Source organism: Apium graveolens, chromosome 3 (genome assembly GCF_009905375.1).
Source record: "Apium graveolens cultivar Ventura chromosome 3, ASM990537v1, whole genome shotgun sequence".
Classification (NCBI taxonomy): Eukaryota; Viridiplantae; Streptophyta; class Magnoliopsida; order Apiales; family Apiaceae; genus Apium; species Apium graveolens.
In genome coordinates, this window is record NC_133649.1 from 113,306,643 (window position 1) to 113,316,506 (window position 9,864).

Genomic DNA, 9,864 nt, shown 5'->3' on the forward strand with positions numbered 1-9,864 from the left:
CCTCCTCTAGCAGAATCTTATGCATGCAATATGAAGGGTTGATCCCTTTGATGTCTGCTATGGTCCATCCAATAGCCGATTTGAATTCTCTCAAGATCCTTAAGAGCTTGTCCTCCTCACTACCTGAAAGGTCAGATGCAATAATAACAGGTAAAGTAGATGCATCACCTAAAAAAGCATACCTCAAGTGTTCAGGCAATGGCTTAAGCTCCAAGGTGGGTGTTTCCTCAGTTGATGGTTTGAGCTTTCCTTCAGGATTTTTGAGGTCAGAAGTACCAAGAGATTCAAATGGCATGTCTAGCTTTCGCCTCCAGGGAGAAGCATTAAGATATTGTAGTTGCTCATTGCCATCCTCATCATCACTGTCAAAATCCCCCACTAAGGCCTTCTCTAATGCATCAGACATTAGCATATGATCGAGTTCTGAAGTAACCGTAGAATCGATCAAATCCACTCTTAAGCACTCCTCATCTTCTGTAGGGAATTTCATTGCTTTGAATACATTAAATGTCACATCCTGATCCTGCACCCGTATTGTAAGTTCACCTTTCTATACATCTATCAAGGTACGACCGGTAGCCAAGAAAGGTCTTCCCAAGATTATGGGAATCTTCTTATCTTCCTCGAAATCCAGAATAACAAAGTCTGCAGGAAAGAAGGGCTTATCCACCTTTACTAGCACATCCTCCACTATGCCTCTTGGGTAAGTAATAGAATGATCAGCCAATTGTAGAGACATATAAGTGGGTTTTGGATCAGGCAAGTTTAACTTTTTGAAGATCGATAACGGCATCAGATTGATGCTTGCTCCTAAATCACAAAGGCACTTGTCAAAAGATAAATTGCCAATGGTGCAAGGAATGGTGAAGCTACTTGGATCTTTAAGCTTTGGAGGTAACTTTTGCTACAGCACAGCACTGCATTCTTCCATTAGAGCAACGGTCTCAAGGTCATCCAGTTTCACCTTTCTTGAAAGAATACTTTTCATGAATCTCGCATAACTAGGCATTTGCTCCAAAGCCTCAGCGAAAGGTATATTGATGTGAAGTTACTTGAACACCTCCAGAAACTTACCGAATTGCTTATCCAGCTTTTGTTGTTGCAATCTCTTAGGGAAAGGTGGTGGAGGATAGAGTTGTTTCTCCCCTGTATTACCCTCAGGCTGGGTGTGTTCAACAGTAGTCTTCCTTGGTTCCGCCGCTTTCTCCTTTTGCTTACCAACTTCAGCTTCTCCTTCTTTTGCTCTTTCAGCATCAGCAACTTTTCCAGACTTTAAGGTAATAGCCTTGACTTGCTCTTTAGCTTCCTTCCTGCCTGGCACTTCAGTGTCACTGGGAAGTGTGCCAGGTTGACGATTGAGCACTGCATTGGCTATTTGGCCAATTTAATTTTCCAAGGTCTTGATAGAAACCGCCTGACTTTTGCACAACAGCTTAAGTTCCTCAAAATCAGCACTAGTGGGTGCAGCTGCACCTCCCTGTTGAGGATATGATTGCCTTTGAGCATAATGCCGCGGTTGCTGGAATCCAGGTGGATTGAACTGTTTACTCACGCCTTGCTCATAAGGTTGTTGATTAGCATTTTGATTATTACTCCAGCTGAAATTTGGAAGATTTTTGTTGTTAGGATGATAAGTAGCTGGCATAGGCTGCTGTTGTCGCTAAAAATTGTTCACATACTGAACACTGATCCGTAAATAAGAGAACACTAATCCGTAGCATGAGAACTTGCATAAAGCTCACAGACCATAGCTATCTGATTGATCCCATAGGTGGCTAGAGAATCGACCTTCATAGACAGCGCTTGGAGCTGCGCTGTAATAGCTGTGGCTGCATCGACTTCCAGAATACCTGCTACCTTCCCAGGAATCATCCTTTGAGTTGGGTTTTGATGCTCATTTACAGCCATAGTCTCAATAAGATTATACGCCTCGGTATAGCTTTTGGCCCACAAGGCGCCTCCAGCTGCTGCATCGAGCATGGGACGAGATTGGGCCCCCAAACCATTATAGAAACCAGTGATCACCATCCAATCAGGCATTCCATGATGTGGACACTTTCTTAACATCTCCTTGTAGCGCTCCCAACCTTCGCACATAGATTCTGTAGGTTGTTGCGCAAACTGAGTAAGAGCACTCCTCATAATAGCAGTCTTTGCCATTGGATAAAACTTCACCAGAAACTTTTGCGCAAGATCTTGCCAAGTAGTGATGGACCCAGCTGGTTCAGAATGTAACCAGTCCTTAGCTTTATCCCTCAGAAAGAATGGAAAAAGCCTCAGCTTGATAGCCTCATCAGTCACACCATTATATTTGAAAGTACTGCAGATCTCGACAAAATTCCTTATGTGCATGTTGGGGTCTTCAGTCGGAACACCTCCAAAAGAAACAGAATTCTGCACCATCTGAATAGTGCCCGACTTGATTTCAAAGGTGTTAGCCTGAATAGCCGGATGAAGAATGCTTGACTGAATGCCATCAATTTTAGGCCGAGAAAAGTCCACAAGAGCTGGATCTGCCGGAACAATACGATCACCCATGATTACTGGCTCTTTCTGCTCACTTCCTGAATCCGAATCTTCAAAATCTATCTTCTCTGAAATATCAAGAACTTCGTCTGTCTCCTCGGCTGTATCTAAAGTCCTATTGCGAGTACGAGAACGAGTTTGCATAAACGCTCGCTAAACTACCTGAAACATAACTAGAAACAATAAGTAACACGTCTTTATCACTGAGTCCTAATGACCAATGATGGTAAGTACATAAACTAAACAAATACGCCGAGTCCACGGAAGCGGCGCCAAAATTTGTTAGGGCGAAATCACGCGCTAATAATACACGCAAGTATACGCGTTCGCAAGTAATATAGAATACTTTGTAGTTCGTTCCCACAGAGACTCAGACTAATTATGTTCAATTAAACTCACTCACCAATGTATGATTACTTCTCAATGTTAAGATAATAACACTTAGAGTTGATTAATTAATTATTAACTACAATTAACTACTATAATTAACCACTTAATTAACACTCAGAATTAACAATATTAAAACACTCATGAGATCACAACTTCATTACTACTTCCTTCAATAGTTATTGTTATTACCCTTAGCATGCAACAGTGATGATATTAATCGAATAACACGAAACTGATAAAAGCCAACTTTCATTGTACTAATACCATTCTACCAAACATCCACAATTAAGATAGAAGTTGAATAGGCATCAATTATGTTGAGTCCCTATATGTCTACAGAAATTGACAACATAACGATTTAAGCACAAGTTATTCCTTTTGATTACACAGGGCGAATAAAACTGTTAGAGTTACCCACTAATCATGAATATTCATACATGAACCTATGCTAGCATGGCAAGTTCTAAATCTCAAGATCCACCGCCGCTTCACAAGAGATTAACACCCTATCTTATATGTTCGCGATGCACATAAGACGAATACGCACAACCAATACTAGATATCATACAATCATCACACACTAAGGTATTAAACAACTAACTAAAGAATTCCATAGTAAATCCGTTACGACCCCATGATCACAAGTAGCCCATGATAGCACTTATCGTCATCATGGGTTCATATGAAAACATGATAAATAAACACAAGAGAATAATAACTAAAACTACTTATATTAACCCAGAGTACGTCACAAGAGTAAATAGGTTCAAAGTAAGAAAACTAGCATCCAACGTTACAACAAAATAAAGAATCACAAGAAAATAAGCTTCCTCTTCGTTGCGGTGTGCTAAAATGGTCTTCTTCCTTATCTCCTTCGCTCCTTGATTAATACAACGATCCAACCTTCATGAAACATCTCTAAAATCTACTTATATAGGAGTCCCATAAGACCCAGATAGCTCAGAAGTTGGAAGCCAAACAGAAATAGGAGTCTAAATAATTATTTTGAATTACGACCCTGCGCGGCCGCTCAGCAGAGCTTAGCGGGCGTTCGGACCCTTTCTGGAAAAATGATCTGTTTTGCTTCGTTTCTTCGCTGCAATCTGCTCCTACCTTCCCACTTGCAATGCTAAACACATGCCAAGGCTTATTATTGATGAATTCTCTCCCGAAATGCAACTAATACCCTAAAATGCACAAACACTAGAAAAATGCATCAAATACATAAAATACTTGATTTCAAGACACCAATTTAAGCTATTATAAGACGTTCTAAGTGGTATAAAATGCCACTTATCAGAACCCTTGGTATACCTACACCCTGCTGTGGTAAACCTAACTGTAGATCCACATCATGCTCTCCCATCCGAGGCTGGAATCATCTGAAATACATCCGGCTCTGGGGCATGCACTGGTATAGGAGGTAACACTGGTGGTGGTGGTAACTCTGGCTCAATCCCCGGTATAAACAGATGCTCAACTAGTAAAGGAACCATCTGCTCAAGGAACTCAAATGGATCGAACATCTCTATAGGGTCCTGAACTACCCCCTTAACTGGTGGTATCGGCTCCTGTGGCAATGGTGGTGGAGGTGGTTGAGGAGGAAACATGTACTCAGATACTGGAGGTACAACTGGTGCTACTGGCCCGGTGACTGTCCTCTCAGAAGATGTAGAATAACCAGAAGATGCCATCTGATAATATGCCAGAGAAAAGAAAGGTCACTAAACAATCCTAAGATTTATACTTTCCTATTCTAATCTGACTTAAACCCTAACACTATTCTTCCTACTTAATTATTCCAATCCTATGTGATCTCCCTATCTTATCTTAACCCTAATGTTCTTGTTTTCAGGGACCAAACCTATAGCTCTGATGTAAAACCTATAACGCCCTCCAGAACCGGGGTATAAGTCTAAGGGTTTCTAGCTAATCACCAACCCTGTACAATCTGATTAACAATAATATAGAAATAAAACTAAACCCCTTTAACACTAACCAGGATCTTTTTAGCTTGAAGTATGAAAACAAGAACCACTAACTACTTTATTAAAAACCAAATCCAAAATCTCACAAACTCTTTTTATATCAAACCATTGTCTAACTAATTTTAACTAAGTTCATCTTTTATTCAAACAAACACAATAAAAATCTACACACCACCTGTTCGGGCAACTCAAAGCTTTCTTCCTGAATTGGGATCAACACATTGGGTATGAGAGGATCCCGAGGCTTGACCCACTTCTTTACCACTCGAGTCCTGATGGGTTTCATATTCCTTCTTAACTGAAAATAATAAGGAGAATAACAACAAAAAGGGTGAGCCAACCATTGCTCAACAAGTCCACAGAATATAAACAGTGTTAAAGCATTTTAAATGAATCCGTAACCCAGGTATATCTGCAAATATATAACCCCGCGAGAATAGAAAGAAGGCCATTATTGGCGAATACAAATGAACTAAACTGGACTCAAGTTCGCATCTATACCCTGCTGATCAGCCAGGATACAGTGCAGATCTATATCTCACTATATAGATCTCGTCGGACATCCAGGCACTACGGCCCATCTCAAGGATCTGGTTATGTTCCGGCCCTTAGGATTAAGTAAACTTAATCCCCAAAGTATCATTATCCAGTCCTTGGAATAGCAACTGGAACAATCGGTATGCTTTGACACATTCTAATCACCAGAATATATAATAATTGTGCGTAACAATTGGAATATGAACAATAAAGTCAAATGAAAAGGATAAGAAAGAATCGAAAGGAAATATGAACAACAAAATCAAAAAGAGTGCAACTGTGATAAGAATCTGAAGAGAATATCACTATTCTGAAAAATAGAATAGGGGAGCAACTTGCCTTCTGCGCGACTCACTACAATTAAATCACCTTCGTTTATCACCTACTCAACCTGCCTTGCTGGCTTAGCTTCTGTTAGCAAAATAGACTGGTTAAGTCATTTTGTACTTCAATTGCATCTTGAATCGACTTCATTTCGTTCCTATTATCTACTCATACACTTATGACTGACTCATATATTACATATAAGCAAGTAAGAGTCGATTAACCACACAATACACATAAGCACATAATCATTTTTATAGTTAAAATAATTTTTAGAATCAAAATTGACTCGCTGATCGCTCCACTGATCGCCATCTAACTCGTTTCCCATTTTTCTGGAATTTTTCGGACTCTTCTTGGCACGCACTTTGACTCATTATCGAGCAAATATCAAAGTCAACTAATTTCTAGAAGAAATTAGGTCTTAATATTATTTTTAATGAAAAGAATTCATTTTTCTGAGTCAAAGGGCTGTTGTTTCGCTCAAATTGGACTAACGGTCTAATTAATATCAATTAAACACTGTTGATTTAATTTATTATTCAATATAAATAATTATTACAAATTTTTAAACCCTAAAATAATTTTTAAATAATTATTTAAGAAAAATCAAAGTCAAAAATAGTTTTTCTATAATTTTTGGAGTTAAAATGAATATATTATGATTTATTGAAAGTTATTCGATTAATTATCGAAGTAATTAATCCCTTTTAAGTAATTTATGAATAATAAATAACTAATAAATATTTAATAAGTAATTATTTGATAATCTAAAATAATTAATCCCTAATTATTAGGATTAATTACAATTTATTACAAATATTTACAACTCATTATTATTTACTCGATTAGATCGATTATTTACAAATAAATAATTAATATTATTAGCTGATACGTTAATTATCCAATAAATAAGTTATTATTTGAATCAGAATCCAATTCACCGATCAACTACTCGCATTAATACGAGTTACTCACCCTTCTCGTATAATTATTAACACATTACGGTTATTATTACAATTTATACGATTTAAATCAACTATCTGTATTTAATTATTCGTTACGAATAATTATTAAGATATTCTACGAATAATTAACTATTGCTTGAATAATAATAATCGAACTTATCGTTCAAGTACCCGCATAGATACAAGTTACTCGTTTTATTCAACTAAATATCGAATCTTTTATCATATTATTCGATTATTTTTAATCCTATTTATTAATTAATTACTTAATTATTAAATAATAAATAAATTATTAAATTATTAAATAAAAAGTTAAATAATTATTAAATAATAATTTTCAAATTTTGAAATTAAGAAAATAATTTAGAAAGTATTAATAATATCTTTCAGAATTTAAAACCAATTTTTATTTGATTTTTAGAATTAATAAAAACTAATTTTGATTTTATAAAATATAAAAACTTAATTAAAATCAGAAACAGGAAATAGGAAATGGATTTGGGGATTAAAGGATCAAACCCGGGTCGTTTCCTGGGTCAACCGAGTCGACCACGGGTCGCCAAGAACAGCTGCCCGGTTGCCCAGAATCCGGCACCGGGGTCTGTTTCCGGCGAGGCTCAATCGAAGCCAACACGTAATGGTTCGACACCGTTCTTGCTGCCAACACGTTCCCCTCGACTCCGTCATCACAACCACCCATCCTGCAACCACCGACGATAGCTCCGTCGTCTTCTCCGGCAACAACCAGACAAAAATCGGCAGAAATCCGGCCAAGAATACGATCCTTCATGTTTGTATACCAAACTTAAAGATTATTATACGAAAATAAAGTTGTTTAATTCTACAATCAAACCCAACCATCAACAACAATCAAAACATCACCAAAATCATAAAAAAATGAATCAAAAATTCTGCTAAACCCACGAACTCGAAACATACCCTCCTGGGGTTATACCGATCAATTGAATACTGAAAATCATTCCTAAGACTCAAGGAAAGCTATACGAACCATCAAAATCATCAAACAATTCAAGAATCAAAAACGCCTAATTCGACTATAAACCCTAAAAATACGAATTGAAAATCAAAGATATAAAATATGAAATTGATTATACCAATCGACAGTAGAGATCAAGAGGTTTGCAACGACTACTTACATGCTTGATTTGGAGATCAGAATCACGATCAAATCGCTGGTGGAAGTCAAGAACATCAAACCCTAATTTCTGGAAATTGGGAATAATTACAGAATTTTCTGATTTTTAATTAAATAAATTAATAATAATTAGGGTATTTATAGCTGCAAAATTAATACTCCTAAATAAAATTAAGGGGCTAATTATACATCTAATAAAAATATTTGGCCCTAATTTTTATAATTTTTGGGTATTAAAATTTAATTTATAAATATTTTATATATACAAAATATATGCCAAAATTTCCAAAAATTGTGAATAATGCAAAAATACAAAGAAATGGTATAAATAAAAGCCCTATAATTTTATAAAAATAAAAATGTGATTTTTGTGGGGTTTTTAACACCCAATGGGGCCCGGAAAATCATTTTTCGCAAAATGAGAAAATTTATAAAATATCTAGATGTTCAGAATAATGCGATGGTAAAAGCCGTTTGATAAAAAATAAGGCCCATTATTTTATTTGAAATACTGGCTTTAAAACCATGGTTTGGGTCGTAAAACGTTTGAAATGAAAGCAATGAATGCAAAAATAAAATATCTGAAAAATATCTTAAAATACTGAAATAACACGAAATACACGTAACACGTAACAATTAGGGTTTGACAGATAATTGCACATAGATGACACATTAACATACATCATTTATTATAAAAATGATATAATACAGAAATAAGTTTCCCAGTCGTTACATCCTTCCCCCCTTAATAGGATTCTGTCCTCAAAATCTTACTATGAAAATAAATGAGGTTATTTTTCTAACATTTCACTCTCAAGTTCCCAGGTTGATTCTTCAACCATAGGGTTTCGCCACAAAACTCGCACTAAAGATACAGACTTATTTCTCAATACTTTCTCTCGCCGATCTAAAATTCTTACCGGCTGTTCTACAAAAGACAAATCAGGTTGGATCTCTATCAGTTCATACTCGATTACATGCCTAGAATCAGGATTATATCGCTTAAGCATCACCACGTGAAACACATTATGAATATGTTGTATATGAGGCGGTAAAGCTAATTCGTACGCAACTTTTCCCACCTTTTTCAAAATTTCAAACGGTCCGACGTATCGTGGCTTCAATTTACCCTTATTACCAAATCTGGTCAATCCTTTCCATGGCGATATTTTGAGTAATACGTGTTCTTCTTCCTGGTAGTCCATATCCTTCCTTGCCTGGTCTGCATATTTGCGTTGCCTATTTTGTGCTACATCGAGTCGTTTTCGAATAAGTTCAATCTTTTCTTTAGTCTGTTGGATTAATTCTGGACCTAAAATCTTCCGTCCTCCAACCTCATCCCAATATACTGGTGATCTGCATTTTTTTCCGTATAATGCTTCGTACGGTGGCATTCCAATGCTGGCGTGATAACTGTTGTTGTAAGAAAATTCCACCAAAGGTAAGTGTTCATCCCAATTGCCTTCAAAATCAATCGCACAAACTCGTAGCATGTCTTTAATCGTTTGGATAGTTCTTTCACTTTGTCCATCGGTTTGCAGATGATGCGCGGTACTCATGTTTAATTTTATTCCAAGACATTCCTGAAATTGTCTCCAAAATCTTGAGTTAAAACGGGGATCTCGATCAGACACGATAGATATTGGAACTCCATGTCGCATCATAACTTCTTTGAGATACAAGTGCACTAGCTTGTCGAGTGAAAATCTTTCGTTAATCGGTAGAAAATGTGCCGACTTTGTAAGTCTGTCAATGATTACCCATATCGCATCATGATTTGCTTTAGTTCTTGGTAGTCCTACCACAAAATCCATCGCTAGATGTTCCCATTTCCATTCTGGAATATCTAATGGTTGTAATAATCCGCTCGGACATTGATGTTCTGCTTTAACTCGCTGGCATGTGTAGCATTTACTTACCCATTCTGCTATTTCTTTCTTCATGTTCGGCCACCAAAAGTTTTCCTTCAGATCGC

The 9,864-nt window shown here is 36.7% G+C and overlaps 1 non-coding gene across 1 annotated transcript; it reads left to right on the forward strand.

Annotated features, from left to right (window-relative positions):
* Nucleotides 1-2,038: 2,038 nt before the first annotated feature.
* LOC141715739 (small nucleolar RNA R71) lies at nucleotides 2,039-2,145 on the forward strand. Its single transcript, XR_012572490.1, has one exon. It is a non-coding gene; the product is annotated as a small nucleolar RNA R71 (small nucleolar RNA).
* Nucleotides 2,146-9,864: the final 7,719 nt, after the last annotated feature.